This window comes from Geotrypetes seraphini, chromosome 1, assembly GCF_902459505.1.
Source record: "Geotrypetes seraphini chromosome 1, aGeoSer1.1, whole genome shotgun sequence".
NCBI classification, from domain to species: domain Eukaryota; kingdom Metazoa; phylum Chordata; class Amphibia; order Gymnophiona; family Dermophiidae; genus Geotrypetes; species Geotrypetes seraphini.
Window position 1 is genome coordinate 130461661 of NC_047084.1, and position 20559 is coordinate 130482219.

Genomic DNA, 20559 nt, shown 5'->3' on the forward strand with positions numbered 1-20559 from the left:
ATGATAAACATACCGAGGGCCTCAAAATAGGACCTGGCGGGCTGCGAGTTTGAGACCACTGGTATAAAATTAAGAACTACGACCTGTGCCGGTCAGACTTGCACAATCTGTGCCCCATATATGGCAATTTGGTTTCGGGAGGGCTTCGTCCAGCAATTTGGACCTTGAGGATGGTGCTGGGCAGACTTTCACAGTTTGAATCCCGGTAGTTTGGATAGGCTGGAGTGAGATTCGACGGCAGCTCCACTAGTTAGAATCCAAGGACAGAACCAGGCAGACCCCTAAGGTCTATGGCCCAGAAATAACAAAGCCACTTTAATTTTGAAATTGTAATCCATGGGATTACAGGGCAGACTGGATGGACCGTTCAGGTCTTTATCTGCCGTCATTTACTATGTTACGACTACTGCACGACCGCCCTCAGTAGCTTTGTGCATTGGCCTCTAGCCAGCCCCCTTTCCTCCCCTGCCTATAGATGAAACTGGTGCTGATGAGAGCTGAGCTGTTGCCTCTTTTCTTCCTGGTGTGATAAACGCTCAATTTCCTGCTGTCTGCCTCATGTGTTCTGTCCTTGAGTAATGAGGCTGTCCCAGCGCTGTGCTACTGCTGCTGTGATGGGGAAATGAAGGGATAAGAGCAGAGAGGGGAGAGGACAGAGAAAGGGGGGGGGGGAAGGCAGCAAAAGAAGCAAGGACACACACACACAGAAGGCAAGAAGCGAGAGCACGGCAGAGCTGCTGCTGGGGAGAGAGAGGGAGGAAATCCAGGCAAGTGGATTCATCTTTCCCTATAGTAGCAGGAGAGGAGAAGCGAGAGAGGACTCATCTGTCGGGAAACAGGAGGGAGACAGCATTCATCTCTGCCGACAGCAGTAGAAGGAAGACAGCACTCCTTTCTCCTGTTCTTTCCTTGCCAGTCTCTTCGTCTCGCACCTGCTTCTTCTGATGGAACAGTGATAGAGGCAGGATATACTCTGCCTGCAGGTTGCTGCATGTCCAGCAAAGGCAGGAAGTTTCAGCAGCTGCCGGCAGCTAGGCTCTCCTTCTCAGCCGGGGATGCAGTGGGGGATGAGAGAAGCTGGGCAGCCAGGAATGGGAGGCAGCAGCAGCAGGAGAAGGCAAAGACGGAGCTATTACCCAGCCCAGAGCACTGCATTGAGAGAGACTGCTGGAATGCCTACCCACGGTAAGTACACCATGTGCTGGTCTATCCTATCCACTTAACCTCTACCCACTGTAAGCGCCTTGCAACCCTGAGAGGTACTCTGCAGGAGTAGCCCAATGGTTGCTCAGGGGGCTAGGAACCTTGGTTCGCTTCCCGCTGTGGCTCTTGTGATCCGGGGCAAATCACTTAACCCTTCATTGCCCCAGGTACAAAAAAACTTAGGTTGTGAGCCCACTAGGGGCAGAGAAAATGCCTGCATATAATCAATGTAATCCACTTTGATGCTGGCATATCAAATCCATGACCCTTTACTGTAAATGGTGTCTCTTGGGCCTATTTAACCCCTACCTAGTGTGAATAGTCTATCTTAAATTAGCCACTCATTTCAGTATCTGTTTATTCTCATACTTATTTCTGTATGTTAACAAGTTATTCCACCTGTTTACATGTTTTCCTACTCACCGGAAGTTCACAGCTGAATAAACAGGGAAGAGGAATGTGGCAGGAACCTGAAGACTGGTTCAAATCATGTTGGCATTTCCTGTGACCTTGTGGCACATTCCATTATCTCCCTTTCCTCTGCTGTAAGTTCCTGGGGCCAGAAACCTGTGTCTCTGTGAAGTTGAAAGCCCAGGCCATTGCCTATCCATTAACTCCTACTGCTCACTCCCCCTGGTATAAACGTGCTGCTCCTACCCGCTTAAATACTCCAGCCAGACACTTGGGTGTTTAAAAACCACTAAAGACGCACCTGGTCACTCAGCTTTTTTTGTAAAGCATTTTACATAGTAACATAGTAACATAGTAGATGACGGCAGATAAAGACCCGAATGGTCCATCCAGTCTGCCCAACCTGATTCAATTTAAATTTTTTAATTTTTTCTTCTTAGCTTTACCCAGTACTGTGCTTGGGTTCCAACTGCCGAAATCTCTGTTAAGACTTACTCCAGCCCATCTACACCCTCCCAGCCATTGAAGCCTCCCCTGCCCATCCTCCACCAAACGGCCATATACAGACACAGACCGTGCAAGTCTGCCCAGTACTGGCCTTAGTTCAATATTTAATCTTATTTTCTGATTCTAAATCTTCTGTGTTCATCCCACGCTTCTTTGAACTCAGTCACAGTTTTACTCTCCACCACCTCTCTCGGGAGCGCATTCCAGGCATCCACTACCCTCTCCGTAAAGTAGAATTTCCTAACATTGCCCCTGAATCTACCACCCCTCAACCTCAAATTATGTCCTCTGGTTTTTACCATTTTCCTTTCTCTGGAAAAGATTTTGTTCTACGTTAATACCCTTTAAGTATTTGAACGTCTGAATCATATCTCCCCTGTCTCTCCTTTCCTCTAGGGTATACATATTCAGGTCTTCCAGTCTCTCCTCATACGTCTTCTGGCGCAAGCCTCCTATCATTTTCGTCGCCCTCCTCTGGACCGCCTCAAGTCTTCTTATGTCTTTCGCCAGATACGGTCTCCAAAACTGAACACAATACTCCAAGTGGGGCCTCACCAATGACCTGTACAGGGGCATCAACACCTTCTTCCTTCTACTGACTACGCCTCTCTTTATACAGCCCAGAATCCTTCTGGCAGCAGCCACTGCCTTGTCACACTGTTTTTTCGCCTTTAGATCTTCGGACACTATCACCCCAAGGTCCCTCTCCCCGTCCGTGCATATCAGCTTCTCTCCTCCCAGCATATACGGTTCCTTCCTATTATTAATTCCCAAATGCATTTCTTTGCATTGAATTTTAGTTTCCAGGCATTAGACCATTCCTCTAACTTTTGCAGATCCTTTTTCATATTTTCCACTCCCTCTTCAGTGTCTACTCTGTTACAAATCTTGGTATCATCTGCAAAAAGGCACATCGGGCTGTTATATTTCTGTAGTTTTGCTACAACTGGAGAATAAAAGGGCCCAATATGGATTATGTTTGGTTATGTATACATTTATTTTACGCTTGATGTTTCTGTATTTTTACTGTAATAATGATTATGTTTTGTTAATCAGGTTTTCTGTTCCGCCTTCACCTATTCAGTTCAAGGTCAGATTACATTACAAGAGGTTGGGTTAGTTACCCAGGGAGTTACAATGGACAGTTTGACACAGACATTCGATAGAGTTGCTGACAAGGGGACAAATTTGTTCCCGTCCCCTTGAGTTTTGTCACTCTTCCTGTAAGCTCTGCTTTAACCGCACAAGCCTGAGACACTTATGATTTTAATGTGTTTGAGGCTTGTGCAGATGAGGACGGAGCTTGCAGGAATAGGGCAGGGTTAGGAAAAAGAACTCGCGGAAACAGGACGGGAAAATTAGTTCCCATAGGGACGAGAAAAAATTTGCCTCCGTGTCATTCTCTAGTTGCTGATACAGGTGGATCAGTATAAACAGTTAATACCTCATACAGTCAGGTCATAATTACAAATAAATGACAGCAAAAGATTCACCACCTAACTTGCCCTATAAGGCAGGGGTGTCAAAGTTCCTCCTCGAGGGCCGCAATCCAGTCGGGTTTTCAAGATTTCCCCAATGAATATATATGAGATCTATTAGCATACAATGAATTACAATTACAAGAGTGACTTATATTCCGCCTGTACCTTGCAGTTCTAAGCAGATTACAGTATAAGATAGCTGGACATTTCCAGGAAGTTACAATTTAGGGGACGCTTACATAGTAGATGCAGGGGGATGACAGCTTAGAGAAGGTTAAATAGAGGAGGCAGAGGGGAGAGGTTGGGGAAGGGAGGAGAATTGAGGAGGTTAAATAGAGGAGGCAGAGGGGAGAGGTTGGGGAAGGGAGGAGAATTGAGGAGGTTAAATAGAGGAGGCAGAGGGGAGAGGTTGGGGAAGGGAGGAGAATTGAGGAGGTTAAATAGAGGAGGCAGAGAGGAGAGGTTGGGGAAGGGAGGAGAATTGAGGAGGTTAAATAGAGGAGGCAGAGAGGAGAGGTTGGGGAAGGGAGGAGCAGTGAGAAATACTAGTAGGGAAGAAGAGTTTAGGGTTGGTTACTTGTTAGGGTCGGTGGGGAGGATGTATAGTTTTTTTGAATAGTAGGGTTTTGATTTCTTTTCAGAATGATTTAAAGTCACTTGTAGTTGACAACAAGTTGGAGATATAGGGGTCCAGTTTTGCTGCCTGCGTCGCTAGGAGGCCGTCGTACATCTTCTTTCGCTGAGTTCCTTTGAGCGGTGGGTAGGAGAATAGGATCTGGGTTCTTCTTATTCTGCAGTTGAAATTTAGACGGTTGTTGAGGTAGGTGGGTGCAGATCTGTTTATTGCTTTGTATAGTAGACAATAAAATTTGAATTGGATTCGAGCTCGTATTGGTAGCCAGAGTGAGTCAAGGTAGGCTTTAGTGATATGGTCAAATTTTCCGAGTGAATAGATCAGCCTGAGGGCTGTGTTTTGAATGGTCTGCAGTTGGTTTATCGGGTTTGTGGGGCATGGAAGGTAGAGGATATTGCAATAGTCCACTAGACCTAGGACAAGGGATTGAACTATGATCCTGTAGTGGTCTTTTTTGAAGAATTTTCTTATTTTTTGAAGGTTACGCATGGTGAAAAATGCTTTTTGAGTGGTTTTGTTGATATGTATCTGCATTGTGCAGCATCTATCTATCGACACTCCAAGGATTTTGAGAGAGGAAAACCTGACTGGATTGCGGCCCTCAAGGAGGGACTTTGACACCCCTGCTATAAGGTGATTAGTGCTTATAACTGCTGTTTCACACAGGTTGATCTTCCTGTAAAGAGAAATTCCATAACCTAGGTGCCCACATGTAAGCACAGGTAAATGTTTAGCATGCACCCCATGTAATTTGCACATGTCCCTGTTCCATATAGGCCAGGGGTGTCAAAGTCCCTCCTCAAGGGCTGCAATCCCGTCAGGTTTTCCCCAATGAGCTCTATTTGCATGCACTGCTTTCAATGCATATTCATTGGGGAAATCCTGAAAACCCGACTGGATTGCGGCCCTTGAGGAGGGACTTTGACACCCCTGATATAGGCACATTGATACTGGGTTGTGCTAGAATTCTAGAACAGAACCTGGATTCCATTCAAGAACAGACTCCTACAGCTCAGCCTCAACGCAGACTCCCACGAGTGCAATTGCCCCAAGATTCTATGGAGGTCACCAAAACCTGGCCTTGAGAATTTGTGCATGGAATTTTTTTTTTTTTTTTTAGTTTATTATATTTTGATATGCCGCTTCTTAAAGAGAAGAGGTTTCCAACCAAATTTTACAAAAATATAAAATTAGGGTAGACTTACAAGGATAATTAGACACTATTAACAGACATACTGGACACAAAAGGGAAAAACGATTAAAGGATACATCATATTAAAATAAAAGAAGAAGGGAAGGGACAAGCCAAGAGAGTGAGGAAAGGGCGAAAAGTAGAAGGAGAAAAAAAGTCCTAAGAATTTGAGCATAAATGCCCAGATCTAGGTATCGAAAGCATCTTTGACTAGGAAGCTTTCGAGACCTGATTGAACTTGCATGCCCAACTTCACTTCCATGCAACTCAAAAAGGGGCAGAGGCGAGTCCGGGGCATTCCCAAAAGTTAGATGCGGTGTTATAAAATAGTTGGGATTGATGCCGAACTTGGGGGCAGGGATTTATGCCAGCTTCTGTGATGCATAACCCAGTGCTGTGGCGAGAGTAGGAGGTATCTGGGGCAATAGCACCCCTCCCCCCTGCACCCTTCTCTGCCCCCCGCTCCTTCCCTCCCCTGGTCCCCACACCCCTCTCGTGCCCTCTCTTCCTCCTGTACCTCTTTAAATCTTCACTAATGCGAGCAGATTCTCCAGCCTGCTGCTTGCGCCAGCGTTGGCTTTCCCTCTGGCTCCGCGACCAGGAAGTGATTTCAGAGGGGAGCCAGGCCGGTGTGAGCAGTAGACCCGAGAAGATGCTCACTCTGGTGAAGATTTAAAGAGGTACAGGGAGATGTGAGCGTGGCATGGAAGGGCGGAGAGGAACTGGCGCCCCCACCAAGACGGCGCTTGGGGTGGTCCACCTCCTCCCTAGCTACGTCACTGCACATGTCCTCCACCCAGAGTTAGGCACTGAACAAGAAATACAATCTGATAAGTAACCACCTAAGACTACGATTCCCTAACCCCAGAGGCATTAAATACAACACAGTACACTCAATAACCTTGCCATTCATAGCAGCCAATTGATGGAATTTGCTCCCAACACAACTAAGAACCTCTCCTTCCTACAAAAACTTCTATAAAGACTTGAAAACCTACTTATTCAAGCAAAATGACTCTTCTATTGACTTACCATCCAACAAACACTTAATAACGCCTTGCTACCCCATAAAGTGAGTTTGTAATCCCTTTGCATGCACAGAATGTAATAATGCAACCCCTAGATATGTTCAGTTTCCTCCTCTTGTAAATCGCTTAGAGCTCATCGGGGAATACTAATGCCATGTGCAGTAACCTACTAGTTTATAAAGGCCACTCTGCTCAGAGCGGTTTAGCACGGGTCATTGCGGTGCCTAACTACAGAGGCCTTTGACAGAATCTGTCCCTTTACCCCTGGATTCTGTAAACGGCGTCTAAATTGTCCGGCACCAGCCCCGTGTCAATCACACTTAGGCGCCATTTACAGAATCGCGCCTAGTGTCACCTATGCAAAAAACTGGGTTTTAAAGGCGCCTAAGTTTTTGGAGAATTGCGCTTAGCGGTGCCGAAGTCCCACTCCGCCCATAGAAACACCCACTCGGGCGTTAGGCGCTGTTAAGCACCATGCGATAGGCACATAACGTGGCATAAAATCCATGTCTAGATCGCATAACCGGAGAGTTATTTAGTACATATGTTTTATTGTAAATTATGTCATCTCTGTCCTGTCTCGGTTATTATGGATGGACTTTGTAACCCGTTCTGGGCTGCTTTGGGAGGACGGGCTAAAAAATTGAATAAATAAATAAACTAATTACTTACGAAGAAATTTAAGAACATATGAGTTTTCAATTGTCTCCTAAAATGTTATGTAGAAAATTGAAGTATGAGCTGCTTAAAATCTTTGTCCCAGGCTGCTGCCTGATAGGAGAGCGTTCGTTCATGGTATCTTTTAAATTTGCAACCCCTAACTGGTAACATAGTAGATGACGGCAGATAAAGACCCGAATGGTCCATCCAGTCTGCCCAACCTGATTCAATTTAAATTTTTAAAATTTTTCTTCTTAGCTATTTCTGGGCAAGAATCCAAAGCTCTACCCGGTATTGTTCTTGGGTTCCAACTGCCGAAATCTCCGTTAAAACCTACTCCAGCCCATCTATACCCTCCCAGCCACTGAAGCCCTCCCCAGCCCATCCCCCACCAAACGGCCATATACAGACACAGACCGTGCAAGTCTGCCCAGAACTGGCCTTAGTTCAATTTTTAACATTATTTTCTGATTCTAGATCCTCTGTGTTCATCCCACACTTCTTTGAACTTGACCCGGGGGCTTCAGGGTAAAGTATCACTGTTTGCCGACGACGCCAAACTGTGTAACATAGTAAGTGAAAGCAACCTCAAGGACAGTATGACGCAGGATCTGATCACGTTGGAAAACTGGTCCTCGACATGGCAGCTGGGCTTCAACGCTAAAAAATGTAAGGTCATGCATCTCGGCAGCGGAAATCCATGCAGAACATACTCCTTGAATGGAGAAACACTAGCTAGGACTTGGGGGTAATCATCAGTGCAGACATGAAGGCTGCCAAACAAGTAGAGAAGGCCTCATCCAAGGCAAGGCAAATGATGGGATGTATCAATGGAAGTTTCGTCAGCCGTAAACCTGAAGTCATAATGCCACTCTACAGAACCATGGTGAGACCTCATCTGGAATACTGTGTGCAATTCTGGAGGCCACATTACCGGAAAGATGTGCTTCGAGCTGAGTCGGTCCAGCGGACTAGGATGGTCGCCGGACTCAAGGGTCTCTCATACGAAGAAAGACTGGGCAAACTGCAGCTCTATACCCTAGAGGAGCGCAGGGAAAGGGGTGACATGATTGAGACATTTAAGTACGTCACGGGTCGTGTCGAGGTGGAAAACAATATATTCTTTCCCAAGGGACCCTCGGTCACAAGGGGGCACCCGCTCAAACTCAGAGGAGGGAAATTTAGTGGTGACACCAGGAAGTATTTCTTCACAGAAAGGGTGGTAGGTCACTGGAACAGACTTCCGGTACAGGTGATCAAGGCCACCAGCGTGCTCGACTTTAAGAATAAATGGGACATCCACATGGGATCCCTACGTAGGTCGAGTTAAGGAACTAGGTCATTAGTATTCAGACTTAATGGGGTGGGTCAATAGAGTGGGCAGACTTGATGGGCTGTAGCCCTTTTCTGCCATCATCTTTCTATGTTTCTATACAGAATCACGCCTCTTGGAAAGAGAAGCACCAGAAATGTAGGCCATGGTTTTCCAGAACTACATTTCTGGCGCCTATCTTTGTCATAAATTGTACCTACTTAGCCATTTTAGGTGGCCTAACTCAGCTTCCGGCATTAGCCACACCCACAGACTTGATGGGCTGTGGCCCTTTTCTGCCGTCATCTTTCTATGTTTCTATGTTCAGTACATACAAAGACTTTATAGTAGATCCAACCCAACTTGAAACTCACACACCCAATTCATGTTTTTCCCCAATTATTGAGGCTATGAAGGGTGTTTTGCCAATTAACTCCCCCCCCCCCCACACCTCTTTTACAAAACCATAGCCTGGTTTTTAGCGCCATCTGTGGCAATAACTGCTCCAACACTGATAGAATTCCTATGAGCATCACAGCTGTTCCTACCACAGCCGGCGCTAAAAACCACTCTACGGTTTTTATAAAAGAGGGGTTTGCTGCTATTTATTACTACTACTATTTATTATTTCTATAGCGCTAAAAGTTGTACACAGCGCTGTACATTTTAACATGCAATAGACAGTCCCTGCTTAGAAGAGCTTACAATTTAATTTAGACAGGACATTTCAGGGTTGGGGAGGTTATAGTGGGTCTAGGTATCTGACAGCAGTCAGGGGGAGTTGAAGAGTTGGATTTCTATAGAGTGTAATGCAAAGGAGCCTTTACAACAGACAGTCCCTGCTCAGAAGACCTTACAATCTAATTTAGACAGAACATTTCAGGGTCTAGGTATCTAACAGCAGTGAGGGGGAGTTGAAGAGTTGAATTTCTATAGAGTGTAATGCGAAGGAGCCTTTACAATAGACAGTCCCTGCTCAGAAGAGCTTACAATCTAATTTAGACAGGCCATTTCAGGGTCTAGGTATCTGACAGCAGTGAGGGGGAGTTGAAGAGTTGCAAGCAGTTTCAAAAAGTGGGCCTTTAGCTTGGATTTGAACAGTGCCAGGGATGGAGCACGACGTATTGAATTAGCCACTCTTTATAAAATCTGGCCTTTACTGCTAAGTGTTTGACCTGCTGTTCCATGCACGTAGCTTCCTCCCCTGTGCCTTTGTTTAGGGCTGTAACTATCCCTCTGTGTGTACATGCCCTGTTTGGTGTAATTCTAGAGTTTGCTTCTCTGGCATCCTCCATAAGTCCTCTATCCATTTTGGGCTCCCATTTTAAGACTCTTTAATGGGCCGTTGAACCAGTCACAATACAGTGCAATGGCTTAAAAAAATCCATAATTCACAATGTATTAAAGTATCAGTTTGTTTCCTTGATCTACACAATACACTCAGAGTTTTTAATCTGAAAGAACGATTACTGAAATACAGTATTTAAAAAGTTGATTGCATGAGTCTTTGCAGCCCCTGACTTGGAAGTTCCTTTTGCAGCATGAGTCACTCATGGTAGGTATCTACCAGCCTTACAGAGGAGCTGGTGCAGTTTTCACCCATTCTGGGCAGAATATCTCCTCTGGATTGGCTGGAGATGGTCTGACTCAAATATTCTATTTGACTCAAGTCTGGGCTTTCACTGGGTCACTCCAGGACATTCACTTTCTTTTAGCTGAGTCATTGCTGCTTTTGCTTAGGACATTATCATGCAAAAAAAAAAGTCAGTCTCCTCAGTCCTTGGCCTATGGAACAGGTTTTCCTCCAGGATCTGCCTGTACTTTGTGCCATCCATCATGCATCTTATCTTCACATCTGCTGCTGATGGAAAAAATCCCCACAACATAACTCTGCCACCACCATGCTTTATTGTAAGGCTGGTGATAGCAGAGTGATAAGCTGATTATTTTATATTATGCGATCAAAATGGCACTGAGGACCCCTAGTGGTAATCTCACAGATGTACTGTGGAATTGGAGTTTCCCAAAAGGATTTGGATTTTAGCTTAACTACTGTATATCTAAAATGATCTGCTTTGTGAGCTGAATGTATGCAAATATTTTTATGAATATTCATTGAGTACAACCTAAAATCTAAATCTAGTCAGTGGCCTGGAGAACTGAATATAACAATTACTAACCCACAGTGCATACATTGAACATAAGAATTGCCATACTGGGACAAATCAAAGGTCCATCAAGTCCAGTATCCTGTTTCCAACAGTGACCAACCCAGGTCACAAGTACCTGGCAAGATCCCGAGAAGTAAAACAAATTTTATATTGCTAGGAATAAGAAGTGGATTTCTCGAAGTCCATCTTAATAATGGCTTATGGCAGGGGTGGGCATCTCCGGTCCTCGAGGGCCTCAATCCAGTCGGGTTTTCAGGATTTCCCAATGAATATGCACTGAAAGCAGTGCATGCAAATAGATCTCATGCATATTCATTGGGAAAATCCTGACAACCCGACTGGATTCTGGCCCTCGAGGACTGGAGTTGCCCACCCCTGGCTTATGGACTTCTATTTGAGGAAATTAGCCAAACATTTTTTAAACCCTGATAAGCTAACTGCATCAGCCATTTAATACCTCATACCAGTGGTTCCCAACCCTGTCCTGGAGGACCACTAAACAGTCAGGTTTTCAGGATAGCCCTAATGAATATGCATGGCACAGATTTGCATGCCTGCCACCTCCATGATATGCAAATCTCTCTTATGCATATTTATTAGGGCTATTCTGAAAACCTGACTGGCTGGTGGTTCTCCAGGACAGGATTGGGAACCACTGCCTCATACCTTAATTCTGGATAGAGACTTGCCACCTAGTGCAAATAGGCAAATCCAGTCTGGATTTTACTTTTACAATAATGCTTGAATGGATATATATTTCTACTTATCTAAGAGTCTATGCATTGACAACCTGAAGAGCCATAAATGCTTCCAGATTTTTATGCAACCCAACTATGCAGATTATCTCAATTTTGTAGTCTAAAGGTAAGTATTATAGATTTCCTAAAAAGCAGGCTTTTTTGTTCCCTGAACTACCAAGCAACCCATTCCAGAAGAAAGACTTTTTGGCTAGTGAGGGTTTTAAACTTATGTCCCAAAGCAGTGGATTCTTTGAAGTCCATGATTCTATTCATTGAAAACAGGGCTGCAGCTCCCATAATGCACCAGGATGAGGTTGGCATGAATCTAGAACCAGCCAAAAAGCCACCCTCCTGGCAGCTCTGTGTTCCACAGACCCTGAACCTTTGCTCTGTCATAAACCTGGAAAGTGATGCAGGGATGAAATGTGGATTATTTTCCCCTGACACCTGCTTGCGGCTGCCTTGAATTTTGCAGAATGACTTGCTATTTGCAGCTTCTGCCAGCATCACAAGTGCTCTGTAGCCTGTCTCACATCAGGGATAAATGCTGAAGATTAGGTGGGAACACAGGGAAAGGAAGGTCAGTCTTCACAGTAATCAGCATGGCAGGTCTGATTACCCTGAAGTGACTCATTTGCACTAATTAGAATTTTGCAGGGGGTGTAGAGTGATATAGCATGCCTTGATTCCCTCCCTAATCTTAGCAGCAATCGACAAGCGCAAGCATTATGCAGCTTTAAAAAAGATCACTCTGCCTCTTTCTTGATGCTAATGGGATTTGATATACCAAGGAAGGTCAAAGGGCTTTTTTAATATGCTGTAATGTACCTTGAATGTTCTTTTGTAACCCGGGAGGACGCGATATAAATAAAAAAAAATGACTAGTGATTTGCTTTAAGCATATCAACCGCCTGATTTCTGAGTTTCTAGTTCAGTTGACACTTTCTCAGCTGGAGCGATGGTTCTCTGAACATTTATTCACAGGTATCTGGGGGGTTTCGTTTCTTGTTCCTTCTCCCCTATATTGGATCAGACCTAATGTCTACCAAGCTTAGTTTATTGTTTCCAAAAGTAAACAGATTCCATGCTGCCCCCCCCCCCCCCATAGAAAATGACACGGGAACAAATTTGTCTCCGTCCCCGCGGGATCTCAGCATCGCCATCCCATTCCAAGTTCAGGCCCTGTCCCTGCCCCATTCCTGTAAGCTCTGCCTTAACCACACAAGCCTCAAACATTTATGATTTTCAAGTGTTCAAGGCTTGTGCAGATGAGGACGGAGCTTAGTCATTGGTGGAATGAGGCATTATGACATCACAATCTGAGCTCTAGAATGTTGCTACTTAGGATTTTCAAGTGTTCGAGGCTTATGCAGATGAGGGCGGAGCTTAGGCATTGGTGGAATGAGGCATTATGACATCACCATCTGAGCTCTAGAATGTTGCTACTTAGGATTTGAAAGTGTTTGAGGCTCGTGCAGATGAGGACAGAGCTTAGGCATTGGTGGAATGAGGCATTATGACATCACAATCTGAGCTCTAGAATGTTGCTACTTAGGATTTTAAAGTGTTTGAGGCTCGTGCAGATGAGGACGGAGCTTAGGCATTGGTGGAATGAGGCATTATGACATCACCATCTGAGCTCTAGAATGTTGCTACTTATGAGATGAGGACGGAGCTTAGGCATTGGTGGAATGAAGCATTATGACATCACCATCTGAGCTCTAGAATGTTGCTACTTATGAGATGAGGACGGAGCTTAGGAATTGGTGGAATGAGGCATTATGACATCACAATCTGAGCTGTAGAATGTTGCTTCTTATGATTTGAAAGCATTTGAGGCTTGTGCAGATGAGGACAGAGCTTGCAGGAATGGGACAGGGATAGTGTCAGAGCTCGGAGGGGCAGGCCAGTGAAAATTTGTCCCCACGTTATTCTCTATGTACAGTGGCTTTCCCTGTTTGTGGGCTTTTCCTTTAAGACCCAGTGCAGCTGAAGGTCACCCCTGGGACAGGGACATAATGAAATTTGTAGAGATCTCCTTCCCTCTTAATTTTGACTCTCACACACAGACTGTAAGTGCTCCTCCTGGTTAGTGAGCTCCCTATAGTGACAGCCAAACGGTTAGGCACAGAAAAATAGCCAGAGACCAGAGTGGTTTTAAGATTTTAAAAAAATGTTCCTCAAATGGGCATTCTAGTAGTTAACAAGTCTATGAGAATAAAGGTCTGATACTTTTTGAACGGCCCTTGCGTACAGAATAAGAATAAAAGGCCAAGGCCTAGATTCACAAAGCAAACCGATCGGTTTGCGACCCTTTTACGACCAAATTTCCCTCCGGCCTGATTCACTTACCTCTCCTGCGATCCGCTCCCAATCTATGCATGCAAATGAGGGGAAACGCATGCAATGTAGGAAGGGACGCGATTCAGAACACAAAATTTCACATCCGATTGGGCTGGCCGATCAACTGAAGAAGCGACTGCTGGAGAGCAGTTGAAAACGTCTTTCTGACTCTCCTGCTCTAGTGAAGCCCTGCTCTCTGCCCTGTCAGCCCCAATCTCCTGCACCCCTGATCTGCCTGCCTGACATGTCCTCTCTGCTCCCCCTGGCTCTGCCGCCGCAGTGCAGCCCCGCTTTAAACCCGTGAGCTCGCACTGCAGGGAAGGCAGCACGAGCAGGGCTTGGAAGGGGAGAGCAGGAGAGTCGGCACACGTGAAAGTTAAAAAAAAAAAAAAAAAAGTTGGGTCTAGACGCATGCGCAGACCATCTACAGAGGGTCTGTGCATGCATTGGGATCGCAGACCTGCGATCTGTGCCGGCAGAAGGGCGCGTTCCTCCGATCTGCATATTTGAGTTTAGGGAATTCATTGGACCTGCCCGAATTGGGCCCAGATCGGGCCCGATTGGGCAGGTTTGTGAATCTAGCCCAAAGTGTCATAATACTTCATCAAAGAAACATTTTTAGGTCATCTTGGAGGAACTTCAAACACTTCCAACGCCAGCATCTTTCACGCATTTAGTAGGTGGTAGATAAGACAGAAAGAAGATTGACTCGTTTGAGCTTTGGTGCTGGAGAAGGATTCTAAGCATGCCGTGGACCACCAGAAGAACTAACAAATCGATTCTGGAAGAGATCGAACTGACTATGTCATTCGAAGCCCAAATGATGAAGTCACACCATGACATGAAAGAGATCATTGGAGGAGGACCTCATGTTTGGGAAGATCAAAGGAACCAAGCGAAGAGAGCAACCTGCAATCAGACGGCTGGACATATTGAAAACAAAGCGTGGAGATGATGCTGTAGGACCTCTCTGAACCAGCACAAAACTGATTTCTTTATAGATCCGCAATTCATCAAGTCGCTAGGACTGGAGCACGAGTCGATGGCACCTAACGACAACAACAGATAATAACCATTTACTCCTTAATAACAGAACTCCAAGACTCTCGCATCCTTTTCCTTTCAGTTCAGATTATATGGTTACATTAGATGAATCATTGAGCCTCTAGTACCTCTCTTAGGCCCTGATGCTCAAAAGGTTACTAGGGTTGTGGCCAGTCTTACTTGCAAGGCAGCTTGGCATCCGATGAACAAAAAGGTTCTTGGGAGGGAGGGGAGAGGGGGGGCTTTTACCAATCATGGTAGCATCCACCGAGAACTCTATCAAATGCATTACAAGGAGCTCATTAGTATTAAAATGAACACTCCTTCTAATGCACAGGAGGGAACACCCACCTCTTACAGTGGATCATTTTCCAGCAATCTGGAGCTGTCGTAGCTTCTGCAGGAGCTGTTTTTTCAGTGCCTGCCCTCAACTGCTGTCTTTTCTCAACCACAACGGCGTATATGATTTGGGATCCTGAAGAAGGGGCATATTTACCCCTGAACCGAGCTCAGTGGAATCTAGCAATGGAGTATAACTCTTGGCAATACAAAGTGTGTTCCTAACTCCGCCCAATTGAACTCCGCCCAATTGAAGCGAAGCGGCCGTTTCTTGAAAAAAAGTTGAACATTATTGAGAACCAACAAGATAAGTCAATTTTGCCAGGGCTTTGCCCCCCCTCTCTGTGGAATGCCCTTCCATTAGATCTTCAATTGGAGAACTCTCTTGAAAAATTTAAAGCTATGAAGGGAATAGACTTAGTAGATAAAGACAGGTTGTTCACCCTCTCCAAGGTAGAGAGAACAAAAGGGCACTCTAAAATAAAAAGGGGATAGATTTTGTCCAAACGTAAGAAAGTTCTTCTTTACCCAGAGAGTGGTAGAAAACTGGAAAGCTCTTCCGGAGGCTGTTATAGGGTAAGCACTCTCCAGGGATTCAAGACAAAGTTAGACAAGTTCCTGCTAAACTGGAACATACGCAGATGAGGCTGGACTCATTTAGAGCACTGTTCTTTGACCTGGGGGCCGCCGCGTGAGCGGACACGATGGACCAATGGTCTGACCCAGCAGTGGCAATTCTTATGTTCTTATAACTTTTCTCTTTAAAGACGCCTATACTCTTTAATACCAGTCCTCACTTCGCTAAGCCTTGAAACACCAACGCTTCTCTTGAAGCGATCCCCACCCTAATGTCTCACCACTCCCCTTTTACCTTCCTTTTTTGGTTTTTTTTTACTTGTTTTTTTAAAAAACTTCCCCTCCCCAACTTCCCTTTTGTTCCTTATATGTCAATGTAAATTCATCTAGTATTTTTAATATTTCCATAAAATATTGCTTTTATTTACCTTTTTTATTGCTTTCTTCAATCTTATTATACTGTACACCATTTAGACACTTGTTTGGATAGACGGTATATCAAAAATAAAGAAACTTGTTGCAAAGGACACACACGTTGTGTCGATTTTCGCTCGTTTTGATTTCTTCACTGATTTGAATTCACTAGTACTAGTAGATGACGGCAGATAAAGACCCAAATGGTCCATCCAGTCTGCCCAACCTGATTCAATTTTTTTTATTTTTTTTTTTATTTTTCTTCTTAGCTATTTCTGGACGAGAATCCAAAGCTTTACCCGGTACTATGCTTGGGTTCCAACTGCCAAAATCTCTGTTAAGACTTACTCCAACCCATCTACACCCTCCCAGCCATTGAAGCCCTCCCCAGCCCATCCTCCACCAAACGGCCATATACAGACCGTGCAAGTCTACCCAGTACTGGCCTTAGTTCAATATTTAATATTATTTTCTGATTCTAAATCTTCTGTGTTCATCCCACGCTTCTTTGAACTCAGTCACAGTTTTACTCTCCACCACCTCTCTCGGGAGCGCATTCCAGGCATCCACCACCCTCTCCATAAAGTAGAATTTCCTAACATTGCCTTTGAATCTACCACCTCTCAACCTCAAATTATGTCCTCTGGTTTTACCATTTTCCTTTCTCTGGAAAAGATTATGTTCTACGTTAATACCCTTCAAGTATTTGAACGTCTGAATCATATCTCCCCTGTCTCTCCTTTCCTCCAGGGCAGGGGTGTCCAATGTCGGTCCTCGAGGGCCGCAATCCAGTCGGGTTTTCAGGATTTCCCCAATGAATATGCATAAGATCTATTAGCATACAATGAAAGCAGTGCATGCAAATAGACCTCATGTATATTCATTGGGGAAATCCTGAAAATCCGACTGGACTGCGGCCCTCGAGGATCGACATTGGACACCCCTGCTCTAGGGTATACATATTCAGGGCTTCCAGTTTCTCCTCATACGTCTTCTGGCGCAAGCCTCCTATCATTTTCGTCGCCCTCCTCTGGACCGCCTCAAGTCTTCTTACGTCTTTCGCCAGATATTACATACATGGTGCACTCCTAAGATGGTGTGTGCTTAAGCAGCAGCGTAGTGAGGGTGAATGGCACCCCTCTCCCACCCTCTTCTCTTCTCTGCCCCGCCCCCTCCCTTCCCCCGTACCTCTTTACCGTTCCTGGCGTAAGCAGCAACTCCAGCCTACTGCTCACACCAGCATCAGCTTTTCCTCTGACAATCCTTCCTGGGCGCGGGTAATGACATCAGAAGAAAAGCCGATGCTGGCCGATGCTGGCAGAGCAGCAGCATGTGGTTGCTGGTCATGCTGGAAACATTAAAGAGGTATGGGGAAGGGAATGAGCACATACACGTGGTAGTGGACGGGGTAGAAGAAGCGGGAGGGGGACAGAGCGGAGGACAGGTGCTGGCGCTCCCACCAACTCAGTGCCAAGGGTGGACTGCCCCCGGCCCCCCTTGCTATTCCGCTGGTGCTAAGAGATGAAAAAATACCTTGGTCCATGTCATCAATCAATATGGGTTTAGGGATGGGGGGAGGGGGTTCTTGCTTCATGGCAGATGAAATTGAATGTGGACAAATGCAGAGTGATGCACATTGGGAAGAATAACCCAAATCACAGTTACCGGATTAGCGCCCAAGAAAAGGATTTGGGTGTCATTTTATACCAGTGGTTTTCAACCTTTTTACACCTATGGACCAGCAGAAATAAAATAATTATTCTGTGGACCAGCATCGGTCCGTGGACCGGCGGTTGAAGAACACTGGGCTAAGTCGTGGGCCAGACCCCGCCTATCTCTACCCAATCTCCACCCCAGACCCCGCCCCCATAATAGTACTAATTGCAGCTTGCACGTCCCATGCTTCATCTGGAAGCCTTCCCTCTGACCTTGCAACGTCAGAGAGAAGGCTTCTGGTTCAGGCGCAGGATGCCCGTAGGAGTCACTGCCTGTGGCTTTGTGCACTGAATCAGTTAGGCTCGAAGATAACGCCGCATCGATCCCACCGTGGACCGGCGGTTGAAGAACACTGTTTTGGGCCTGTTGCACGTGCTGGCCCTGTGGACCGGCAGGAAATTTCTGTGGACCGGCACTGGTCCATGGACCGGTGGTTGAAGAACACTGTTTTAGACAATACAATGAAACCTCCCGCCCAATGTGTGGCGGCGGTCAAAAAAACAAACAGAATGCTGGGAATTATTAAAAAAGGGATGGCTAACAAGACTAAGAATGTTATAATGCCCCTGTATCGCTCCATGGTGTGACCTCATCTGGAGTATTGCGTTCAATTCTGGTCTCCTTATCTCAAGAAAGATATAGTGGCGGTAGAAAAGGTTCAAAGAAGAGCGACCAAGATGGTAAAGGGGATGGAACTCCTCTCGTATGAGGAAAGACTAAAACGGTTAGGGCTCTTCAGCTTGGAAAAGAGACAGCTGAGGGGAGATAGGATGGAAGTCTCCAAAATCCTGAGTGGAGTAGAATTGGGTAAAAGTGGATCGATTTTTCACTCCGTTATAAATGACAAAGACTAGGGGACACTCGATGAAGTTACAGGGAAATACTTTTAAAACCAATATGAGTTAATATTTCTTCACTCAGAGAATAGTTAAGCTCTGGAATGCGTTGCCAGAGGACGTGGTAAGAGCAGTTAATGAGCTGGTTTTAAAAAAAGATTTGACACGGGAAAAAGACCTTGGCATACCCATTTCTGATACTGTTCTAAAATCCACTTTTCACACTTCTAGATCTGCCTCCCTTACACAAAGCACAGAGCACAATGGACCCCCATTAAATCTCCCAAAATGAACCCATCCTTCTCCAGCTCATGTTGGACATGCTCTACTGCCCCTGGCTTCTTAAAACACCTCTTATTTACTTGTCCTGCAATATTGGACATCTGCATGGAACACCATATGTTCTCTAGTTCACATTGTTGTTGTTGAAATCTTCAGCATCTTCGCTCAATCTCTCTATATGTGATGCTTTTTGTTTGATGTCCTCTTAGCTTTAGCTCTTAAGGTCCTTCTCAGTTCTTGGAAGAACTTGGCTAAAGCCTCTCACCCTCAATGGTGGACTTTAGTCTGCCAAACTTACAGATTTGAGGCTTATCTAGCCAAAAAAATTGAATAATTACCATCATTTTCAGGATAACTGGCAATCTTTAAAGCTCTACTTACACCGTACTGATGCTTATTTTCTCATTTTCTTTTCTATCTGATAACTATTTATTTATTTATTTCCCCTCTCTTGTCTTTCCCCCTCTTCTCCTCTTTTTGTTTGACTCTATGATGGATGCTGCTTATGCTTAACTTGATTGATGGTTACTAGGATTTGTTATCCTTGCATCGTACGCTTTTATTGTTATACTGTTTTTCTGTTCTCAGATTTTGTGATTCGCCATCAGTCAGTTTAATGTATTATTTTTTGTTCCATTTTTGAAAATATTTCAATAAATAAACCTTGACTTAAAAAAAAAAAAAAAAAAAAAGGTTTGGACAGGTTCCTGGAGGAAAAGTCCATAAACTGCTGTTCAGACAGATATGGGAGAAGCGACTGCTTGCCCTGGATCAGAGGCATGGAATGCTGCTACACCTTGGGTTTTGACCAGGTACTAGTGGCCTGGATTGGCCACTGTGAGAACGGGCTACTGGACTTGAGGGACCATTGGTCTGACCCAGTAAGGCCATTCATATGTTCTTATGTATAGTATTCATTTGGTTAATTTTATATGAGATAAAAACTCAGCCATGGCTATGACCGTAGGCGAGGGAAAGATATAGATTCAGTTGCTGATTTGGGTTTCCTTTTCTCGTTTTTATGGTTAATATTGTACCAAGTTTCTCCTTGATATGGACTGGTTAATTGTAAATTATTCCTTTTTGAATTACTATTGTTGGGTTTTTTTCTGTATACGAGTTCCTTGTTTCCTTTGAAGCATTAATAAAGAAATGAATGAAAAATTCATATGAGATGAAACCAATTATAAATATACTGTGTATACCCATGACACAAAAGAGATAATGGTTTTAGAAATAGCACACAGGTCACAGTTACAGAAACATGTTGAACTAACAGCAACTTAGGTAAGCAAGTGAGAAGAGATGATGCTCAGAGTCCAGCTTTGGAAAGAAGGAATAAATGAATCAGTCGTGACTTTGCCTCCTCGTATATAACACCTCCTAAACAGTTTTACAGCAGGTTTTTCAATTGGAGAAGGAGATCAGGAAGAGAAACACTCCACCTTCAGAGGGAGGGGAAGGGGATTTGATCAGAACTACATATAGGAGAAAGGATCAGGAACAGGAAATGCTCTAAATAGAATTTATAAGAGCTGATATGATTGGTCTCCCTGGTGGGGACTTTAGAGATTTTTCAGCAAGAGCATTTTCTTGGGGGTCACATATAGGGTTACCAGACGTCTGGGCTCCTGGACGGACTTTCCAAAACCCAGCATTTGTCCGGGTTT

At 44.8% G+C, this 20559-nt stretch overlaps 1 protein-coding gene across 4 annotated transcripts in view; it reads left to right on the top strand.

The window, feature by feature from the left end:
• TRPC3 (transient receptor potential cation channel subfamily C member 3) overlaps positions 1-20559 on the top strand; it is a 95350-nt gene that overhangs the window by 8547 nt on the left and 66244 nt on the right. For 2 of the 4 annotated variants that reach the window (XM_033938639.1, XM_033938655.1), the window contains exon 1: positions 11307-11463. The exons of 1 other annotated variant lie outside the window; for it this stretch is intronic. The gene's annotated coding sequence lies outside the window, so the exon portion shown is untranslated. Of the gene's footprint in view, positions 1-11304; positions 11464-20559 lie in introns of those variants that run through there. One more of the 4 variants, XM_033938663.1, reaches the window with a different exon arrangement.